General features: G+C 37.0%; 1 long non-coding RNA gene across 1 annotated transcript; it reads right to left on the reverse strand.

Annotated features, from left to right (window-relative positions):
• Window positions 1-2,293: 2,293 nt before the first annotated feature.
• Window positions 2,294-2,933, reverse strand: LOC133746530 (uncharacterized). The gene is made up of 2 exons (XR_009864211.1): window positions 2,729-2,933; window positions 2,294-2,600 (listed from the first exon to the last, which is right to left on the reverse strand). It is a non-coding gene; the product is annotated as an uncharacterized LOC133746530 (long non-coding RNA).
• Window positions 2,934-24,231: the final 21,298 nt, after the last annotated feature.

Raw genomic sequence — 24,231 nt, forward strand, 5'->3', positions numbered from 1 at the left:
CAACGTCAAGGGTTCCTCTCCCCATACAATTTACACTTTGAGAAAAATTCAGAAAACTCTCTAGCCTAGCCGTGCTCTTCTCCATCCTCTAAGGCAACCACGAAGTGCAAGCAAGGCCAAGGAAGAAGAAGACAAGCCGTGAACACCATCCATCCTCCACCTTGAAGATTGCTTTCGAAATTCAAGAGATCACATCACCTTTTCGTTCATCACCATCTCCATCTCTTGGTGTAATTCGATTCTTCCTTGTAACTTTGTTTGTATTTTCGTTGGTTATGCCTTAGTTGACACATATGTTTGAACAAGTATTGTTTTCTGAAATTTTATGATTAATAGTTAATTTTCAGATTCATACTTTGCGAATTATGGTTGCTTATGTGTGAGTGTTTGATTAAATTTGCATGATAGAAATCTTTTGTATGTTAATCTTAAAGGGTTCGAAACTTTTAGGGTTTTTATATAATTGGTGCTACGAATTTAAGAACATGAATCAACTTTTTGGTTTTGTGTTCTTGAATCAATAAGTAGTAAAGGTTTTGTACAAAAACCGAATTTAATCAAAGAAGATTGCAATTAGGTGGACTTTTTCATACTAAGTTGCACATTTGAATTGATAGCCTTTCTAGATGCTTAATGCGTTAGACATGTATGATTGACTAGCTTTCTAGGGCTTGAATGCATGTTTGATAGGATTAGTCTATGTGCTTTCACTTAGATTAATTAGCGTTGAAAGTAAAATATGGGAAATTGTTTGCTTTGAACGTTTCACATGATCAATTCCTCTTGCATGACTATGATGAACAATGATGAACTTGAATCAACTTTAATCATGGGTTTCGATTTGATCTTTGTTCTTGCATTCCATTTATAATTTTATGTTTTTGCATTTTAATTGTTTTATTAACTTAGTTTTATTTTCAGAAAAACCAAAATCAAAAACCCCCTTTTAATTCGTAAATAATGTGCATATGTGTGAATATTATACTTTGTTTTGATTTTAATTGTTTAATTGTTTGACAATGACAGGTGTACCCTCAATCCCCGGAATAGAACGATCCCTATTTATTCTATACTACTAATGACATTTCAGGGTTAAATTATGCGCTTGCTTTGAGCGTATCACTGGTTCGTCCTGAGTATGAGAACCAGCCAACTACTCTGTAGTTCTTATGACTACAAGTAGCGAAAGTGTCCATTTCCTGGCTCTGAGTCTCCTATGACTGGTTCACTGTCTGTATTTACCTTTCCTTGACAAACATAGGAGCACAGCCCCCTCCGGAGGTTCACGGTTATCGACACCGTGGGATCCCTAGGAATCTACGCGTCTAGGTCCCATTCACTTTCAGGTCACAAACACAAACATACAGAGGGTACAGTATCTCAACATGCAAGTCTAGCCTCGGTTTTCGCAATCAACAATTATCAGTTCTGAAAACACACGTATCACGAGGCATCGACTAATGAACAACCAAAAACATACTTGCAGGCAACATAATACTATGCTAGAGCATTCCACTTATCTTGAAAAGCCTCTAACAAGGAAGGGACAGCTCACCCTACCTGGAAAATGCCGGCGTACTCCACACTCTGATGCTTTCCGCTTAAGCTTCCTTAACGATCGTGTTTCCTAAACCATTACTTAGTTTGTAAGTAATTATCCAGGTAAACATCATGATCAACTTTAAGTAATCGCGCATACTAAATCCTTTTTATTTCAATGAGGCCAATAATTATTTATTCCGACTTTTACCAATTTGGGAAACTAACTTCTTTCTTAAAAAGGAAGGCGTCCTTATCGCTCCGCTAAACTATCGTCAATCCGAGCGACCAAAGTCGAGTCGATCCTCACGTTTTACGAGGTCGGTCAACCCTGGTCAACTCTCGGAGTTGATTTTTGACCTTTGACTTTGACTTCTGACTTTTGACCAAGTAATCCTTTATTTACCATTATTTATTATTTATTAAAAATAAATAAGTAAATAATTATAAATAAAGTTTTACTTTTACCTTTATCCAATTACTTCTCATTTTTCACCTTTTCACTTTTACCATGACTTTTACCTCCACACTTTCACTTTTACCTTTTACCTCCTTTTTACCGAATTTACCTTTACTTTCACCTTCTTCACTTTTTTACCACTTTACCAAGGTAAAAACTCATTTAATCCAATTTTTACCATTTTCTTTATTTTCCCTTTTCTTCCAAGAACAAATCCATTTCTTTTCTTCTTCCTTTTCTTTTTCCTTTGGCCAAAACTACACAACTATAATTACCAAATCTTCAACAACAAAATTCCAACACTAAGAAAATTATGCTAATAAAATCCTACTAATTTATCCATCCTCAAATCTCTAATTTCACAATTTTTCCAACAACAACAATAGCTCAACATAAACCAAATCAATCAAATAAATTCCAAAAATTCTAGGGTTTGTCCAAAACCCATTCCTTACCCTTTCTCCTTCAAAAACCACGTCATATACCTTCTCCTTGGCCTTCTTCACCTACAAATCCGTCCATAATCAACATCTCAACCAAAAACTCGAAAACAAGGTTGCATGGATAGATCCTTACCAAAAATCCTTGTCAAACCCGTAGCCTAGCTTCATGGTTCAAGGATAAATCGGGTTCATGCAAACAAAATCACAAACCCAAATCAAAATCTCGGATTTAGGAAGAAATAGGTATAGATCGAAGGATTAGAGGCTAGATTAGGATAGAAAATACCTTGATTTGAGCTTGGAAAGAAGAAATCACAAAAACCCCAATTTTGGCTTCAGGTTCTAGGGTTTTTGGGTGAGTGAATGGCTAAATTTCTTGATTTTGGTTGGAGAAATGGAAAGAGGGAAGGAAGAGAAGAAAATCTGGAAATTTTGGTTGAAATCCGGATTCCGGCGACGGCGGCGACCGGCGGTGGCCGGCGGCGGTGCGGCGGCGATTTCCGGCTAGGATGAGGAGAGAGAAGCTCTCGGGTAGAGAGAGAGAGCTGAAGTGAAAATGAGGTGGGTTGAGGCTAGGGTTTGGAGAATGTGTTCCTTAAATACCTCTCCCAAATTTTAATTGTGAAAAGTCGAATCTGCCCCTCCTTTTGGGCCAATGGGCTTGGGCTGCTACTATTTCATTTTCCTCTATATTTTCCTTAAGCGCACTCCGAAAATACAACACCAAACATCCTTATTTCTCCGACACTTCACCGAATCCTTTCGGGAAAAATTTTCCGAGCTTATCCTAAGCCTTGATACTTTAAAAATACTTTTCTAGACCCAAATTGGATTTTCGCTAAATTTCTTAATCCTTTTTAATGGCCTCAAAGTCTTAACCTAAGCGCGAATACTTGTGTACCATACGAATACGTAGTTTCAAACATTATACGACAAATTAAAATAAACAAGAAAAAGTACGGGGGTCTACAAGTTGCTTATGTGAGTTTGTTTAATTAAATTTGCTTTACAGAAAACTTTTATATGTTTATCTTATTTGGGTCGACACTTATAGGATTTGCATGTAATTGGTGCTAGGTTTAAGAACATAAATCAACTTTTTGCTTTGTGTGACTTGAATCAAAAGTAGTAAAGATTTTGGACAAAGATCGAATTTAATTAACGAGGATTGCAATTAGGTGGACTTTTCCATACTAAGTTGTACACTTGAGTTGATAGCCTTTCTCTATGTCTAATGCGTTAAACATGTCATGATTGACTAGCTTTCTAGGGTTTGATTACATGTTTGATAGGATTAATCTAGGTGCTTTCACTTAGGTTAATTAGCATTGAAAAGTAAAATATGGGAAATTATTTGCTTTCGAACGTTTCACATGATCAACTCCTTTCTCATGACTTAGATGAACAATATTAGGGTTTGAATCGATTTTAATCATGGTTTCGGTTTTGATCTTTGTTCTCTCATTCCATCATTATCTTTAAGTTTTTGCATTTTATTTGTTTTACTTATTTAGTTTTATTTTCGAAAATCAAAACCAAAAATCCCCCCTTTTCGTAAATATGTATATATTTTGTTATATCTTTGTAAATATTATACTTTGTTTTAATTTTAATTGTTTAATTGTTTGACAATGACAGGTGTACCCTCAATCCCCGGAATAGAACGATCCCTATTTGCTTATACTACTAACGATATTTTCAGGGTTAAATTATGCGCTTGCTTTAAGCGCGTCATTAATCCTATCAAACATGTAATCAAACCCTAGAAAGCTAGTCAATCATGACATGTTCAACGCATTAGACACATAGAAAGGCTATCAACTCAAGTGTACAACTTAGTATGGAAAAGTCCACCTAATTGCAATTCTCTTCAATTAAATTCGATTTTTGTACAAAACCTTTACTACTTCGATTCAAGTTTACACAAAACAAAAAGTTGATTTCATGTTCTTAAACCTAGCAACAATTATATCAAAACCCTAAGTGTTTCGAACCACATAAGATTAAAATACAAAAGATATCTATAACGCAAATTTAATCAAACAAACTCACATAAGCAACTTTAGAATCACAACATATGAATCTGAAAATTCTCAATTAATCTGAAAATTCGTTCAAACATGTATGTCAACTAGAACAACACCAACGAAATTCAAAGCAAAGGTTACAAAGGAGAATCGGATTACACCGTGAGATGGAGATGATGATGAACGATTGATGTGGTGGTCTCTTGAATCTCGAAAGCAAGCTTCAAGGTTGGAGATGGATGACAGATGCTCACGGCAATTCTCCTTCTCCCTTGGCCTTGGTTGAACTCGTGGAGGTGACTAGAGGATGGAGGAACTCACGGCTATGCTAAGAACTTTTCTGAATTTTTTTCTAAAGTGTAAAACGTAAAGATCGGGAGCGGACCCTTTGGCGTTGAGAAAGGGGGAGTATATATAGGGGACGCATCCTTGCTCTCCAAGCCGTGTAATTCTCTCAAAGTTCTCACGGCAATGATGTGCTAACTCCACATAATTTCCTCCAATGCATGCTTGCCACATAAGCCCTATGATGTGGTCCAACCAATCATATAATTCTAATTTAATTCCCTAAATAATCTTGCCGAAATTCCATGGATATATTTTGATTTTATACTTTAAATTCGGCCAAAACTCCTTTAGGGAATATAGGGATGAACCTAGACACGTTTTGAACCTTTTCTTTATGTCCACACTTCTTCTTTCCTTAAAACTCTCCCCTAGAAACTCTCTTGGCGTCATCTTTGCTTAGCTTTCACGTTGCTTCCTCTTTTCTCTCTTAATTCCTCACGGCAAATACTTCTTTTCCTCTTGGCTTGGACGGCAAAAGGTCTTCTAGGGTTTATCTTTCCATTAAAATTGCCCTAGAAAATCTCTTGCCGAAATCTTCTAGGTTCTTCTTGATTCTCACGCCACTTCCCTTAGTTATCTCTTGATATTTCACGGCAAAAGACTTCTAGGGTTTAATCCATTGCGTCACAACCCTAATTCCATGGGCTTTGTGGGCTTTTATCCAATTTGCCGAAAATCCACTTCATTCTTGAGAGTTCTTGGGCCTTGTTGCTTCAACTTCAAGCCTTGTCACCTTCCAATGTCAAGACACTTCATTTTTCCATTTCTTTTTCATGGTAACGTTGGAAACTTCATTGGTATGCTTTCCTCCTTTTCGCAGGGTTTCCTGGTTGAGGCAGGAAAACTTCTTTTCTTCATTTCTGCTCATTTCTGTGGCTCATTGCTCCTCATTTTTGCTCCCCTTAACGTTCGCAAGCTCCTCTTTCCATTTATGAGTTCATTTCCGCTTTTTAGCTCCGAGGTCCTGAAAATAGAAACTAGTAAGAAAAATAGAAACTTTCCTAAAATGAAAAATGGCAACTTTCCAAAAATGAAAAATAGAAACTTTCTACAAATAGGAACTTTCCCAATCAAAGAATGGAAACTTTCCTACACAGAGTTTTAATAAGGAAATAACGCAAGAAATGTAGGGAAAAACAAGTAAAACGTCGCATTAAAATGCTCCTATCAATTTTCTAGGGAGATTTTTATGGAATGAAATATTGTTGGAGGAGTCACTTTGTGTGATTGCCGTGAAAAGCTAAGAGAGAAAAGAGGAAGCAACGTGAAAACCAAGCAAAGATGACGCCAAGAGAAGAAATAGGGAGACTTTTAAGGAAGGAAGAAGTGTAGACAACAAGAAAAAGCTAGAAAGGCGTCTAGATGCATTCCCTACTTTCTCTAAGGAAGTTTGGCCGAAATAAAAGAGAAAATCAGAATATTATCAAGGAATTTCGGCAACTAAATAATAGGGAGGTATTTTAGAGAATTTTGTGATTGGTTGGACCACCTCATAGGGCTTATTTGGCAAGCTATCATTGGAGGAAACTATGTGGAATTTTCAGATTAATTCCGTGAGGTTTATTAGAGAAGTACACGGCTTGGAGAACAAGGAGGCCGTGCTCCTATATATACTCTCCCATATGTGACGTTGAGAGGGCTTTAGACACTCTACACACTTTAGAAAAATCAGAAAACCTCTCTTGTTGCCGTGAGCTCTCCTCTCCCTCTCTCCATCCTCTAGAGCAAGCCACAGGATTCAAGCAAGGCCAAGGCAAGAGAAGAAGGAGCCGTGACCTATTCCTCCACCATCACCATTGAAGACTTGCTTTCAAGCTTCAAGGATCCCTACGTTAATCATCCATCCTCATCTTCCATCCACGGTGTAATTCGACCTCTACTTTGTAACCTTTGCTTTGAATTTCGTTGGTTTTGTTTTAGTTGACATTCATGATTGAACAAAGTTATTATTTCTGGAATTTTTATGATTGAATGAGAATTTCGACTCCTATATTGTAATTCTTAGTTGCTTTTGTGAGAATCGTTTGATTAAATTTGCTTAATAGATATCTTTTGTATTTTGATCTTATGTGGTTCGAAACACTTAGGGTTTTTATATGAATGGTGCTAGATTTAAGAGCATGAATCAACTTTTTGGTTTTGTGTAACTTGAATCGAAAGGTAGTAAAGGTTTTGTGCAAAAACCGAATTTAATTAAAGAGGATTGCAATTAGGTGGACTTTTTCATACTAAGTTGCACACTTGAGTTGATAGCCTTTCTATGTGTTTCATGCGTTAAACATGTTATGATTGTCTAGCTTTCTAGAGCTTGAATGCATGTTTGATAGGATTAGTCTTTGTGCTTTCACTTAGATTAATTAGCGTTGAAAAGTAAAATATGGGAAATCGTTTGCTTTCTAACGTTTCACATGATCAACTCCTTTCTCATGACTTAGATGAACAATATTAGGGTTGAATCGAATTTGATCTTTGTTTCTCTCATTCCATTCGTGTAGTTATGTTTTTATGTTTTAATTGTCTTCTTTACTTAGTTAATTTTCGAAAACCTAAATCCAAAAACCCCACTTTTTCGAAATATGTTTATACTTTATTTTATTTTTGTAAATAATATACTTTGTATTTTTATTGACAGGTGTACCCTCAATCCCCGGATTAGATCGATCCCTATTTACTGTATACTAACGATGACATTTCAGGGTTAAATTATGCGCTTGCTTTGATCGTATCAATTTTTGGCGCCGTTGCCGGGGATTGAAAAATCACTTGTTAAATTTGTGAATATTTGTTTTGTTTATATTGTGACCGAAAAAAAAAAAAATATATATATATTATTTGTTAATTGTTTGTAACTATCGAAACTTAGTTAATTAATTACTTAGATTGTTATTTATTTTATTGAACACAAGTTTAATTGTGAGTTGTAAATTAAAGAAAGAATAGGTGAAGTCGTGTTTATTAATATTGGCCTAAACCCCTTATTGGTACCTAGTTCAGGTCCCTTAAGGTTGAGGGCGGCCTTTATTAACATTCATTGAACTGTCTTCACACTTAGGACCTTTTACATTCAAGTAAGTATAGCCTATGTGAGATGGTGTCTAGGAAGGGGACAACGTTCATAACGGGTTCTGGATCCAGAAGTGCTTACAAATGGGCGTAAACCACTATGTGGGAGTAGCTCATGCCAAAATGGATCCTACCTCTTGTGTTCGACCTCCCCTACCTGGCCATTTCAGTAAGGTTGCCCAAAGGATGTAGGAGGGACTTTGTGTCTAGGCAACTATACTTGGGCCGCACGTCCACTTGATTTACCGCTTGGAATTAGAGTTGATATCAATGATATTTATGACAAAAGAAAATGTAAGAAAATGTTGTGAAACACTAAGGTATATTGGATTAAACATAATCTTGGAAAAGGGTAACTGTTACAGTCCCATTGCACACCGAGATTCCCTGTTCCCGTACCTAAGTGTTGAGAATAATTGTAAATAAAAAGAGAAAAGAGAAAAAGGAAAATGAAAAGAAAAAAAAAAGTTGGTTGTAATTTGTGACGTTTTGTACATGTGTTTTGTGTGAAAATTTTGTACATAATTTGTCTAATTATACTTTTACATAATAGAATTAAAGAAAATAAAAACGGAGTTATAAATTTCGTTAAATACTTAATTGTTGTGAGTATGTAAAATCGTATGAGTAGACAAGGGCCCTTTTGTTAATCCTTCATTCGTACCTTTCTAAGGTCTTATGAGGTTGAGGGCGGCCTTTATTAGCACTTGGAGAACAGTCTAACACATTAGATAATTTCCCAACTGAGTAAGGGGCATATACAGATGGTGTCGTAGGTTGAGACCCTGGGTGATGGGTTCAATTAATTGGATCTCAGAGATACTATAGAATGTGCGTAAACCACAATGTGGGAGTAGCCAATAGGCGTAAACCTCAATGAGGGAGTAGCCTCCGTAGTATCACCAAAATGAGTCCTCCCTCTCACTTACCTCTTAATCTGGCCATCTGGTCTTCTGAAACAAATGAAAGCGACTTATGTCTAGGCGACTATCCCTATATCGTAGCTCACCAATAGTAGTGTTTTCTATTGGGCTCGACTTACAACTTGGAATCAATTGAGATATTGACTATGTTTATAACAATTCCATGTAAAAGTAAAATACTTACACATAATCTTCACGTGTAAATTGGTTTGTTTTATACATTTCTTACTTGTACAAACTTTTACGTTTTTCTTTTGTTTTATATATGATAGTGACGTTTTCTTGTATAAATTATTAACTTGTATTTCTTGTATTTTGTAATTTACTAACTTGTGTAATTCTTAATGTTGTTCACGATTTCCATGAATGTCCGAGCCTTCTAAAATCCCTAGCAAACAAGAGATTGAAGAAAGACTTGCTCGTTTGACGAATCCTCCACAACTTGAATACAGAAGACCTTCTCCTTTGCAATTCAAAGAATACACATTTAACAAGCAAGGGAAGAGGACCTACTCTTCTGAGGAGTCCACATCACCTACACCTACTCCATCTCCACCTTCACGTACACCCTCACCTGTGGTTTCGTCCAACTATACACCACCTCTTTCACCACCACCTGAAGAAGAAAAGGAAGAGAAAATGGCATCTATTAGGGAACTCTCCACATCAGTGGTCCAAGGAGGACTCCCTACGAGCATTGTATACCCTGCCCATGCAGAAGGAAGAAATGCAGAGTTTGAGCTGAAGAGTGGATTATTGCACAAGCTCCCTATGTTCCATGGCCTTAATATGGAGGACGCCAACAAGCATCTCCGAGAATTCCAGTCTGTGTGTACAAACATGCAACCACAAGGAGCAGATGAAAACATCCTTAAGATGAAGGCTTTTCCTTTTTCCCTAGCTGACAGAGCCACAGATTGGCTATATGAGCTTCCTGCTGGACGTATCACTTCATGGGACGTAATGATGAAGGCCTTCTTGGAGAAGTACTTCCCAGCTTCGAAGGTCATAACACTCAGAAAGAAGATCAGTGGGATTGAGCAAGCACAAGATGAGTCCTATGCTGCCTACTATGAGAGGTTCAATTCCTTACTTGCACAATGTTCTCAACATCAGATGAAGGATGAGAACCTACTTACATGCTTTTACGAAGGACTCCTACCCTTAGAAAGACAAATGCTTGATGCTGCAGCTGGAGGAGCTTTTGTGGATAAGTCACCTGCTGCTGGGAAAGAACTGATTGATAATCGTGCCTTAAATACTCAATAGTATGAGGGTGTGAGACAAACCACTCGTAGGGTAAATGAGGTGAGCACTAGTCCTGCTATTTCGGATCAATTGAACAAACTCACCCTTCTTGTGAACAAGGTGGCGAGCACTCAAGGCCATGGAGGACCCTCTGCTTGTGGGGTATGCTTTACCCAAGGACACCCTACGGATCAATGTCCTCAACTAATTGAGAATGGTGGGTGGGAGTCTGTGAATGCCATAGGAGGATACCAAGGGAACCAAGGGGGTCCCCAACGTCCAAGGTACGATCCATATTCCAATACCTACAACCCTGGATGGAGGGACCACCCCAACTTCAAGTGGACCAACAATGAAAATGTTCAGAACCCTCTTGGTGGCAGTTTCCAACGTCCTCAAGAACCTTCCTTTCAAAGACCTTACATGCCTCCTCAACAGAACTCAGGGAATTCAAATTCTCACTATGATAAAATAATAGAGGCATTGACTAGTTCTACTCAGGCATTGACTAGTTCCACACAGGCTTTGATTCAAGGACAACAGAACCACACCAAGGACATTGCTGACCTCAAAAAGAAAATGGGACAAGTGGTGGACTTCATGACCAAGTTTCATGAAACTGGTAAGCTTCCAAGCAACACAATTCCAAACCCAAAAGGAGGCTTTGAAGGTCCCACCAACTGAGGACAAGAGGAAACCAAGTCTAGGCTGAAAGACTATAAACATTAAGCGCTGCTTGGGAGGCAACCCAATTCAGAAGTAGCTGTGGAGGAGTCTTCAACGCAGATTTGCTTCTTCTTCCCTATTTCTTTTATTTTGTATCTTTTGTTTTTCTTTGAGTCTTTGTTTTCGTAAATTCCATCTCTTTGTGCTTAAGTGATTCATTGCATGCTTATGAGTGATTACATTGAGGACAATGCAATATTTAAGTGTGGGGGCAGGGATTTATATTTTCATCTTGAGTCATATATTGAAAAATACAAAAAAATTGAAAAATGTCAAAAATTAAAAAAAATTTCGTTGCTTTTGTTTTTGTTTTGAGTCTTAGGATGCCCCTTCAACTGTCTAGGATGAATCTATATCTCTGAAATTATGGCTAAAAGAGGATCACAATATTGAGATGATTTTAAAATGGTATTATTTGGTTAATTGAGATATATGAAAAATGTATGCATGTGTAGTGGATATGGATCTCGTGACCTTGGTACAGAATATGAGCATGTTAAGATGAGTTTTGATTCATAAAAGCCCATGTGAGATAATTGAGCCCATGTCCCTTTTTCTTGGAGTGAAAATGAAGAATATATATTCTTAATTTCTTGGCGATGTTTTGATGATCTCATTATTCTTTCATCTTGATTGACTGCTTGCCATAGATTAAGTTTAATGGACTAGAGAATGCTAGAATTCGCTCTTGTGCTTGTTGAGACGTGGTATCAATACATGGCCCTGATTCTGGAAGGGATAGAGGCACCCTAGGAATTACCACCACTGCCAAATGAGCTTGTGTCCCTATTTGTGCCCGTCGTGGGACTCCCCTAGATAAACCCTTTTGAGCCTACGTTAAGCCTTTTCTTTCAGCACCCTTAAAATCTTTAACCCTGAACCTTAGTATAGTTACAATCTTACCCTTTGTTCTAAGAACTTAGTGGAGCTATCTTTTGAGACATACTACATGGGTTTGGCGCTAAGGATGAAGATTGAGAAGAGGTGAAAGTTCAAGTGTGGGGGTAGACTTGTCCATGAAAAGAAAAATTATGAGAAAGCCGTGAAAAAAAATGAAAAGAAAAGAAAAAAATGTGTACGGCTAAAAAGAAAAGAAAAATATATTTGTCTATGGATTTTAGTCCCTCATACTTCGTGATTTTGGAGTTTGCTTTGAATTGAAGGCCCACTATTGAAAAATTTGGCCTGTGTTCATTTCACTAGAGTTCAAGGGAAGTTTACAATGAAGATTGGGCCCAACATGAAGACATTAGGCCCTTTTATGTTACCTCTATGGGAAGTGACGTTTTTGCAATGCCTTGGTGGAATTCTTGAGGTCTCTATATTTACATGAGCTCTGCTAGGTTTTTAGGACACTTTGATAAATCCTTACCTTTCATTTCTTTAAACCATGAGCCCTGGCCCCATTACAACCTTTGAGAAGACCTTCTTGATCCTTAAGATGGGACAGCCCTTGATGTGGAGATGAGTTACAAGAGTTGAACCTATGGCAGTCCATTCGTGCAAGTAGTTGGTATCCTTCATGAGATCTTTAAAAGCAAAAAATATATTCATGTGTTTTCGTTTCTTATATATGTGAGTTATTTGATTGCCTCAAAATACTTTTTCTCACATATAATTGAGTGATTATAAGCTTTTAAGCATTGCCATGATCTGAGAGAAGAAAGAGTGGATATACCTTGTGAGGATTTGAATCATACTTGTCTGAAGCATGCTGAGCTTAACCCCATCACCATTGTTACAACCAAGTCCTACTTATGTATATGTTTTAATTAACTCTTGAATGCTTAAACATTGAATCTTGGTTGAGTGTTAATCTTGGTGTTATGAAAGTAAGAGATTGCTGAGACAAAAAGTTGAATGGCAATAGAGTCTTTGTATCTGTTTGAGTCTTTAAATTTCGTTAGTCTTAGTGTGTGTCTTTCTTTGATTTTGCTAAGGGACTAGCAAAAGCTAAGTGTGGGGGAATTTGATAGGAGCATGTTAATGCGACGTTTTAACTGCATTTCCCTACATTTTTCTGCGCCATTTCCTTGAAAAATCCTTGTTTTGGAAAGTTTCCATTCTGTGAGAGAGATTCGTTCTTTCCTTGGCCATGCAGGTTTTTATAGGAGGTTCATCAAGGGCTTCTCCAAGATTTCGATACCTTTATGCCAACTACTCCAGAAGGATGTGACGTTTCACTTTGACAAGGAGTGTCAAGAAGCTTTTGACAAGATTAAGGAGTTGTTGACGTCTGCCCCAATCATGTTACCTCCAGATTGGTCCTTGCCCTTTGAGTTGATGTGTGATGCCTCTGACTACGCAGTTGGAGCTGTTTTGGGGCAAAGGAATGACAAACGACCTTATGCCATCTACTACGCCTCAAGGACTCTGAATGATGCACAGATGAACTATTCCACCACCGAGAAAGAGCTCCTTGCAGTTGTCTTTGCCCTTGAGAAATTTTGTTCTTACTTACTTGGTACCAAGGTTATTATTTATACTGACCATGCAGCTTTGAAATACTTGATGACCAAGAAGGAGGCGAAACCAAGGCTCATTAGATGGATACTACTCTTGCAAGAATTCTATGTGGAAATCAAAGACAAGAAGGGTAGTGAAAACGTGGTAGCTGACCACTTGAGTCGTTTGGTGCATGCAGAAGATCCTCTCCCTCTGGTGGAGACGTTTCCAGACGAGCAGCTCTTTGGACTTCAGGTAAGTGAACCATGGTATGCAGATATTGTGAACTACATTGTCTCTAGAAAGATTCCTGATACCATGTCACGTGCTCATAGAGATAGGCTTAAGAAAATTGTTAAACAATATGTTTGGGATGAACCTTATCTATGGAAATATTGCTCTGATCAACTGATTAGGAGATGTGTGCCTGAACATGAACATAATGCCATACTTTCTTTTTGCCATTCTAAAGCATGTGGGGGTCAGTTTGGGTCTAAGAAGACTGCCTTTAAGGTATTAGAGTCTGGGTTCTTTTGGCCAACGTTATTTAAGGATGCCTATGCATATTGTTTAACTTGTGATAGATGCCAAAGAACCGGAAATCTAAGTTCTAGAGATCAAATGCCATTATCTAATATCATAACTGTTGAAATATTTGATGTCTGGGGTATAGATTTCATGGGCCATTTTCCTTCATCTTTTGGATTCCTCTATATATTGCTTGCTGTGGATTATGTTTCAAAATGGGTGGAGGCCAAGGCCACTCGAACTAATGACTCTAAGGTTGTTGCAGATTTTATCAAGTCTAACATCTTTAGCAGGTTTGGCATGCCTCGAGTTCTTATTAGTGATGGTGGCTCCCACTTTTGCAATCGGACGATTGAGGCTCTCTTGAAGAAATATGATGTGACACATAAGGTTTCTACACCTTATCATCCCCAAACAAGTGGGCAAGCTGAGGTCTCCAACCGTCAGATAAAGGGGATATTGGAGAAGACTGTGAACCCTAACAGGAAAGACTGGTCCTTGCGTTTAGAGGATGCTTTGTGGGCCTACAGAACTGCATACAAGACTCCCATAGGTATGTCACCTTATCGAATTGTCTATGGCAAACCTTGCCATTTACTTGTTGATAGGAGCATTTTAATGCGACGTTTTAACTGCATTTCCTTACATTTCTTGCGCCATTTCCTTAGTAAAACTCTGTTTAGGAAAGTTTCCATTCTTTGATTGGGAAAGTTCCTATTTGTAGAAAGTTTCCATTTTTCTTAGTTTCTATTTTCCATTTTTAGAAAGTTTCTATTCTTATAGTTTTCATTTCTCATTTCTGGCAAGTTTCTATTTTTCATTTTTAGTAACTTTCTATTTTTCATTTTTGGTAAGTTTCTATTTTTCAAATTAGGAAAGTTTCTATTTCTCATACTAGTTTCTATTTTCAGGACCTCCGAGCTAAAAAGTGGAAATGAACACACGAATGGAAAGAAGAGCTTGCGAACGTCAAAGGGGAACAAAAATGAAGAACATTGGACCACACATTTGAGCAGAAATGAAGAAACAAGCTTTCCTAGTGCAACCAGGAAACCCTGCGAACTGGAGGAGAGCTTACCCAATGAAGTTCCCAACGCAACTATGAAAAGAAATGAAAGAAATGAAGTGTTTTGCGTTGGAAAATATGAAGACTTGAAGATGAAGCAACGTGGCCCAAGAACTCTCAAGAATGAAGTGGATTTTCGGCAAAATGGACCAAGGCCCATCTAAGCCCATGACACTAGGGTTTGTGACGCAAAACCCTAACCCTAGAGATGTTTTGCCGTGAAAACCAAAGAGAGAAACAAGGAGATGGCGTGAGAATCAAGAAGAACCTAGAAGATTTCGGTTGAGATTTTCTAGGGCTATTTTTATGGAAAGAGATTTACTTGGAGACAAACCCTAGAAGATTGCCGTCCAAGTCAAGAGAAACCCTAGAGGAGTTGCCGTCCAAAATAAAGAGAGAAACTAGGGTTTTGCCGTGGGAAAAATCAGAAAATAAAAAGAGATTTCGATGGAGATTTTTGAGGGAGAAATAAAAGGAAAGAGAAGATGTGTTGAACACAAAAAGCTCCCAAAAGGTGACTAAATTCATTCCTAGAATCTCTAAAGGAGTTTTGGCCGAAATACAAGAGCTAAAATCAGATTATTGTCATGGTATTTCGGCAAGAAAATCAAGGGAAATATTCTAGGAAATTATGTGATTGGTTGAGACACATCATAGGGCTTACTTGGCAAGATTTCATTGGAGGGAATTATGTGGAGTTAACAAGAATTGCCGTGAGTTTCTCTAGGGTTTTACACGGCCTTGGAGACCAAGAAGCCGTCCCCTATATATTCCTCTCTTCTCTCAACGTCAAGGGTTGCCACTTTTGCGTTTTACAACTTTAGAAAAAATCAGAAAACTCTCTCTAGCTTAGCCGTGTTCTTCTCCATCCTCTAGGGCAACCACGAAGTTCAAGCAAGGCCAAGGAAGAAGAGGACAAGCCGTGCACATCATCCATCACCATCCTTGAAGATTGCTTTCGAAATTCAAGAGACCATTCATCCCATCTCCATCTCTTGGTGTAATCCGATTCTCCTTGTAACCTTTGCTTTGTAATTTTCGTTGGTTATGCCCTAGTTGACACATGTGTTTGAACAAGTTTCGAATTCTGAAATTTTATGATTAATTACTAATTTTCAGATTCATGTTTTGCGATTTATAGTTGCTTATGTGTGAGTGTTTGATTAAATTTGCATGATAGAAATCTTTTGTATGTTAATCTTAAAGGGTTCGAAACTTTTAGGGTTTTTATATAATTGGTGCTACGAATTTAAGAACATGAATCAACTTTTTGGTTTTGTGTTCTTGAATCAATAAGTAGTAAAGGTTTTGTACAAAAACCGAATTTAATCAAAGAAGATTGCAATTAGGTGGACTTTTTCATACTAAGTTGCACATTTGAATTGATAGCCTTTCTAAATGATTACTGCGTTGAACATGTATGATTGACTAGCTTTCTAGGGCTTGAATGCATGTTTGATAGGATTAGTCTATGTGCTTTCACTTAGATTAATTAGCGTTGAAAGTAAAATATGGGAAATTGTTTGCTTTGAACGTTTCACATGATCAATTCCTCTTGCATGACTATGATGAACAATGATGAACTTGAATCAACTTTAATCATGAGTTTCGACTTTGATCTTTGTTCTTGCATTCCATTTGTATTTTTATGTTTTAGCATTTTAATTGTTTTGTTAACTTAGTTTAATTTTCGAAGAAAACCAAAATCAAAAATACCCCCCTTTTTCGTAAATAGTGTATATGTGTGTGAATATTATACTTTGTTTTAATTTTAATTGTTTAATTGTTTGACAATGACAGGTGTACCCTCAATCCCCGGAATAGAACGATCCCTATTTATTCTATACTACTAATGACATTTCAGGGTTAAATTATGCGCTTGCTCAAAGCGCATCACCTGTGGAGTTAGAGCACAAAGCTTGGTGGGCTGTGAAGCAGTTCAACATGGATATTGATGCAGCTGGGCTTCATAGGAAGTTGCAATTGCAAGAGTTAGAGGAGATTAGGAATGATGCCTTCGAAAGTGCTAAGATTTACAAGGACAAGACTAAGGCATTCCATGATAAAATGATTCGAAGGAAGACTTTTGTTGTGGGCCAAAAAGTTCTTCTCTTCCATTCTTGTCTCAAACTCTTCCCAGGTAAACTTCGTTCTCGTTGGATTGGACCTTTTGTTATCACTAATGTGTTCTCCCATGGAGCTGTGCAGATAAAGAGTGAACAAACAGGTAACGAGTTCAAAGTGAATGGCCATCGCTTGAAGCCTTACTATGAGGCGTTTGTGGAGCATGAAGTGGAGGCTGTACTGATAGGAGCATAAAATGCGACGTTTATGATAGGAGCATTTTAATGTGGTATTTTAATAGTTAATTCCTCACATTTTGCTTAGTTAATTCCTTAACGAATCGATTTTTAATTCAATTTTTATTTTTAGGTACATTGGAGTAGATGATGATGAAATAAGTGTTAGGTCCATAAAATGATGGAGAAAAATGGAAATGCACTAAAAATGTCAACTTTACACATTTTCCTACTCCGGCTAGGAGAAACCAAGCCAAGCAAGGAAGAAGGAGCGACCACCTGACCAAATGAACTTCAAATGAGCTGAAACCTTCCAGATCCATTCTAGACATCCTAAGAAACATTTCTTATGAAGAGTGCAAGAGCCAAAAAGAAGTGGAAGGCCTTCAAACAGTCAGCCCAATTTTCTGCAGAAGCAAAACTGGAAAACTGGACCTGTAAGGAGTCCAGCAGAAATTCCGGCCCAAACACATGGAGATAAATTCTGAAAATTTTACAGAATGATCTACACTCATGATGGATCATTTCATATGAAGAAGTCACGGGCAAAATCTGAAGTCTTGGTGGAGAATTAATTGAAGGAAAAATGAGTAGAAAGTGACTCAAACCTAACAAATTCCATTAGTGTTTAAATATTCAAACCTAACAAATTCCATTAGTGTTTAAATATTCAAACCTAATAAATTCCATTAATGTTTAAATGCTCAAACCTAACATATCATCATTTGTTTAAATCCAAATAGTTTTGCTTGGTAGCCTATAAATAGAGGCTACAACAAAGAAGAAAGGACATTCCTTCATCCATTCCATCTTCTTTGTCTCTCCATTTCCTTTCCATTTTCCTTTCCATCCTCTAGTTTCAAGTTTAGTCATCTCCACGAGTTCAAGCAAGGCCAAAGAAGAAGAAGAGAAGCCGTGAGCACTTCCATCCATAGCCATCCTTGAAGCTTGCTTTCGAGTTTCAAGAATCCACAACGTGAATCATCCATCTCATCTTCATCCACGGTGTAATTCGATTCTCCTTTGTAACCTTTGCTTTGAATTTCGTTGGTTATGAACTAGTTGACATATATGTTTGAACAAAGTATTATTTCTGGAATTTTTATGATTAATTGAGAATTTTCAGATTCATATATTGTGATTCGAGAGTTGCTTATGTGGGTTTGTTTAATTAAATTTGCGTTATAGATAACTTTTGTATTTTAATCTTATGTGGTTGCAAACACTTAGGGTTTCGATATGAATGGTGCTAGGTTTAAGAACATGAAATCGACTTTTCGTTTTGTGTAAACTTGAATCAAAGTAGTAAAGGTTTTGTACAAAGATCGAATTTAATTAAAGAGAATTGCAATTAGGTGGACTTTTCCATACTAAGTTGTACACTTGAGTTGATAGCCTTTCTCTATGTGTAATGCGTTAAACATGACATGATTGACTAGCTTTCTAGGGTTTGATTGCATGTTTGATAGGATTAATCTAGGTGCTTTCGCTTAGGTTAATTAGCATTGAAAAGTAAAAAATGGGAATTCATTTGCTTTCGAATGTTTCACATGATCAACTCCTTTCTCATGACTTAGATGAACAATATTAGGGTTTGAATCAATTTTAATCATAAGTTTCGGTTTTGATCTTTGTTCCTTCATTCCATTCGTATTTTTATGTTTTTGCATTTTAATTGTTTTTGTTAACTTAGTTTCATTTTCAAAAAAAACCAAAAACAAAATCCCCCCTTTTCGTGTAAAATGTTTATATTTTGTGAATACATTTGTGAATATTATACTTTGTTTTAATTTTAATTGTTTAATTGTTTGACAATGACAGGTGTACCCTCAATCCCCGGAATAGAACGATCCCTATTTGCTTATACTACTAACGATCTTTTCAGGGTTAAATTATGCGCTTGCTTTGAGCGTATCAGTTTATAATGTTGAAACCCTATATTTTGCTAAGTTATTTCCTTTATCTTGATCAATTTAACTTAGTTAGTATTTTACAGGTGTAAATGGAGTCTCAAAGTCCAAAAATGGCTAAGGAAGGCACAAGTGGCGCAGAAATGGAAAGAAATGAAGAAATGGAAGTTCTCCCAGTTTGACTAGGAAAAGGAATCCCAGTTGAAGTAGGAGTCTGAAGCTGACTTGGACTAGGAGTTCTACTTGGACAAGGAAACCCAATTCTACTCAGATAAGGAATACTAGTATAATAAGGAGTCCCTGCTGGATAAGGATTACTCAAGAAGGTTCCGGAAGAGTGTAGAAGCATCTCGGAAAAGGAAGCAGTATTCAACTAGGAAACCTACTTGCGTATGGAGTTCTACTCATACTAGGAGAGCCTTGGAACGTTCATGAAGTATCTAGAAGTCTCAAGAAGATCATATGCCGTGCACATGGAGAAAGAAGCAACAAGGAATTCGGATTTCAAAGCAATGTGGAGTTTGGATTTCTAGTTGAGTATGGATTGGAATTTTAATGAGATTCTTGAAGGTTCTAGGGAGTTCTTGACGTTTCATTCTTCAATAAGGCGTGGAAGACATGTGAGAGGCATGTGATGTGAAGGAAAACCGAGTTGGACTTAAGTTGTGCTTTAAAAGTCAAATCCATTACAGATTCGGAAATCTGCCTGTGCAGATCAGTCAACTTCAACGGAGTGTCATAAATCGCTCGGAGCTCAGAAAATTATGATCTTTATATGGTTGGAAAGCTACAGATGTATAGTTTCCAGAACTTTTTACAGCTCGTCGATATCTATTTTATAGAAGAAGTTATGGCCATTTTAGTGCACTCAGGTCAAGTCTGCCGGAAATCTGCTTTGTGCCAAACAAGTCCTAGATCAACACAACTTTGGATAAACCAAGTAGAAACGAATTGGGAGTGCTTTGAGACGTTCTCCTATATATACCTAGTGTATTTGACGTCTCAAGGTTAACACTTTTCTCCACAATTTCGATTTCTCACTTGTTTTCTCTCTAGTTTCAGGTTTTCACAATCTTCAAGGAGCTTAGCCGTGCCATCTTCCTCCATTGCCGTGATCTTCACTTGTTGCAACACCTTGGAGCTGCTTTGGGTCTTTGGGACGTAACTAAGGGTTGTTCATATGCTTTACCATGCATATATTCACGGTTTGGTGTATTTGTTAGATAGAATTTCTGCTTTGGATTTTCTATGTGTGAATCTAAACTTTTGAGTATGCAATCTTATTTTTGGATGCTATTTTGATGTTCTTTTCTATGATTGATTCATTTATGTGTCTTTGATTCTTGTTAGTTACCGAATATGGATTGATAATCTGGTTTTGTTTTATAGAAAACTTTTGCATGTTCTTGTTCTTTGGTGGCCAACTTAGAGTGATTGCATGTAATTGGAGCTAGTAATTAGGTTTATGCGTTGTAACCCTAATTCAATATGGTAGTAAAGGCTTTGTACAAAGGTCGAAATCAGATTATGCATGTGATGAATTGACTTGCGTTGAGTACTTGGATTTGCATGTTTATTGACTAAACTTTCACTTGCTCTTAATGATTTGAATGCATGAGATTATGAGTCGCTTCGATTGTGTGATACCTGCGTTTGAAATATGTTGGATTAAGTGCGTTGCTTGATCAACTGTGTAAAGGGAAGTCAAATAAGGGACATTGGTCGCTTGTATCTTTGTTTCTTGGTTGATGTCTTTCCATGGTAACTACAAAGATAAAAGAATGCATGAATGAATTGTTCTTGATTGGTTCTTGATAAATTGTTTTCCAAAAATTCTTCTTTTCCCACCTTTGTATAGAAACGATTTTTAATCTTTATTTGTTTTCTGAAAATTTATGTTTTCAATCTTTAAAACCCCCCCCCCCCCCCCCCCCATCTTTACTTTTTCTTGTATATGTGTAAATAATTAAAATTAACTTAGATTTTTAGGTAGCATGTTAATGTAGTTAATAAAATAAATAATAAATAAATAAAAATGTTTTTAAAAATTCGTGAATAGTGTCTCCGTGAATACTAAATATGTGTTGGTGTTTTCTAGGAATTAATTTGGTGGTTTTTAGGAGTTCCTATTTTTTAGGGATTCTTTGGTGTTTTTTAGGAAAAGTAGTTAGAGTTAGTTTTAAACTTGTACTCCTATGTTGACTTGGATTTCTAATTTGACTTTGACTTGTAAAATGTATTTAAGTAGGATTAGGATTCCTAAACTAATTATAACTTGTATTTCTTTGTTTATTTCGAATTTGTTGTTTATATATATACTTTAATTTCGTGACTTATACTTGTACATTATTGTTAATTTTGTTTCACATGTAAGTACCCTCAATCCCCGGCTTGAACGATCCCTGCTTATTCTATACTAACAACTACATTTTCAGGGTTTAAATTGGCGATTGCTTTTGCACGTGTCAATTTTTGGCGCCGTTGCCGGGGATTGAAAAGTCTTCATGTGTTGAAAACGCCACTAAGGTATGATTTTGGTAAGGGATTATGAACTATTATGGAATAGGTGAAGTCTCTTTTGTTGACATTAGCCTTAACCCCTTATTAGTGCCTGATTCAGGTCTCTTTGGTAAGGTTTCATAGGATGCCCTTTCAACTGTCTAGGATGATTCTATATCTCTGAAATTATGGCTAAAAGAGGATCACAATATTGAGATGATTTTAACATGGTATTCTTTGGTTAATTGAGATATGTGAAAAATGTATGCATGTGTAGTGGATATGGATCTGGTGACCTTGGTACAGAATATGAGCATGTTAAGATAAGTTTTGATTCATAAAGCCATGTGAGATAATTGAGCCATGTCCCTTTTTCTTGGTGTGAAAATGAAAAATATATATTCTTAATTTCTTGGCGATGTTTTGAAGATCTCATTATTCTTTCATCTTGATTGACTGCTTGCCATAGATTAAGTTTAATGGACTAGAGAATGCTAGAATTCGCTCTTGTGCTTGTTGAGACGTATATCAATACATGGCCCTGATTCTGGAAGGGATAGAGGCACCCTAGGAATTACCACCATTGCCATATAAACTTGTGTCCCTATTTGTGCCCGTCGTGGGACCCCCTAGATAAGCCCCTTTGAGCTTACATTAAGCCTTTTCGTTCATCACCCTTTAAATCCTTAACCATGAAGCTTAGTATAGTTACAACCTTACCCTTTGTTCTAAGAACTTAGTGGAGCTATCTTTTGAGACATACTACATGGGTTTGGTGCTAAGGATGAAAATTGAGAAGAGGTGAAAGTTCAAGTGTGGGGGTAGACTTGTCCATGAAAAGAAAAATTATGAGAAAGACGAAAAAAAATTAATGAAAATGAAAAGAAAAAAATGTACACGGCTAGAAAAGAAAAGAAACAATATTTATGGATTTTAGTCCCCCATACTTAGTGATTTTGGAGTTTGCTTTGAATTGAAGGCCCACTTAAGAAAATTTGGCCTTTGTCCATTTCACTATAGTTCAAGGGAAGTTTACAATGAAGATTGGGCCAAACATGAAGACATTAGGCCTCTTTTATGTTACCTCTAGGGGAAGTGACGTTTTTGCAATGCTTTGGTGGATTTCTTGAGGTCTCTACATTTACATGTGCTCTACTAGGTTTTTAGGACACTTTGATAAATCCTTACCTTTCATTTCTTTAAACCTTGAGCCTTGGCCCCATTACAACCCTTGAGAAGACCTTCTTGATCCTTAAGATGGGACAGCCCTTGATGTGGAGATGAGTTACAAGAGTTAAACCTATGGCAGTCCATTCGTGCAAGTAGTTGATATCCTTCATGAGATCTTTAAAAAGAAAAATTAAATGTGCTTTCGTTTCTTTATATGTGATACACTTTGTTTATCTTTCACATATACTTGAGTGAATAAGCTTTTAAGCATTGCCATGATCTGAGAGAAGAAAGAGTGGTTATACTTGTGAGATATGAATCATACTTGTCTGAAGCATGCTGAGCTTAACCCCATCACCATTGTTACAACCAAGTCCTACTTATGTATGTGTGGATTATATGTTCTAATTAACTCTCGAATGCTTAAACATTGAATCTTGGTTGAATGATAATCTTGGTGTTATGAAAGTAAGAGATTGCTGAGACAAAAAGTTGAAGGGCAATAGAGTCATTATTTTTGTAGAGTCTTTAAATTTTTGTTGAGTCTTAATGTGTGTCTTAGTGTGATTTTGCTAAGGGACTAGCAAAAGCTAAGTGTGGGGGAATTTGATAGGAGCATTTTAATGCGACGTTTTACTTGCTTTTCCCTACATTTCTTGCGTTATTTCCTTATTAAAACTCTGTTTAGGAAAGTTTCCATTCTTTGATTGGGAAAGTTCCTATTTGTATAAAGTTTCTATTTTTATAGTTTCCATTTCTCATTTCTGGCAAGTTTCCATTTTCAGTTTAGGAAAGTTTCTATTTTTCATTTTTAGTAAGTTTCTAGTTTTCATTTTTAGAAAGTTTCTATTTTCAGGACCTCCGAGCTAAAAAGTGGAAATGAACTCACGAATGGAAAGAGGAGCTTGCGAACGTCAAGGCGATCGAATATGAGACAAAATGGGCCACACAATTGAGCAGAAATGAAGAAATAAGCTTTCCTAGTCCAACAAGGAAATCCTGCGAAATGGAGGAAGGCTTCCCAAGCAAGCTTCCAACGTTACTATGAAAAAGAAATGGAGAAATAATGTGTTTTGACGTTGGAAAGAGACAAGGCTTAAAGTTGAAGCAACAAGGCCCAAGAACCTTACAAGAATGAAGTGGATTTTCGGCAAAATGGATCAAGGCCCATGAAAGCCCATGGAATTAGGGTTTGTGACGCAAGGATGAAACCCTAGAGATGCTTTGCCGTGAAAATACAAAGAAGGAGAGAGAAAGTGGTGTGAGAATCAAGAAGAACCTAGAAGATTTCGGGTGAGATTTTCTAGGGCTATTTTTATGGAAGGAAATATACTTGGAGACTTACCCTAGAAGGTTTTGCCGTGAAGAATGAAGAGGAAAAGAAGGGATTGCCGTCCAAGTCAAGAAGAAACCCTAGAGATTTCGGCAAAGTGATAAACCCTAGAGAGTTTTAAGGAAAGCCAAAGTGTGGAGACCAAGAAACGGCCAAAAAGGAGTCTAGATTCGTCCCCTATATTCTCTAAATATATTGTTGCC

Source organism: Rosa rugosa, chromosome 4 (genome assembly GCF_958449725.1).
Source record: "Rosa rugosa chromosome 4, drRosRugo1.1, whole genome shotgun sequence".
Lineage (NCBI taxonomy): Eukaryota > Viridiplantae > Streptophyta > Magnoliopsida > Rosales > Rosaceae > Rosa > Rosa rugosa.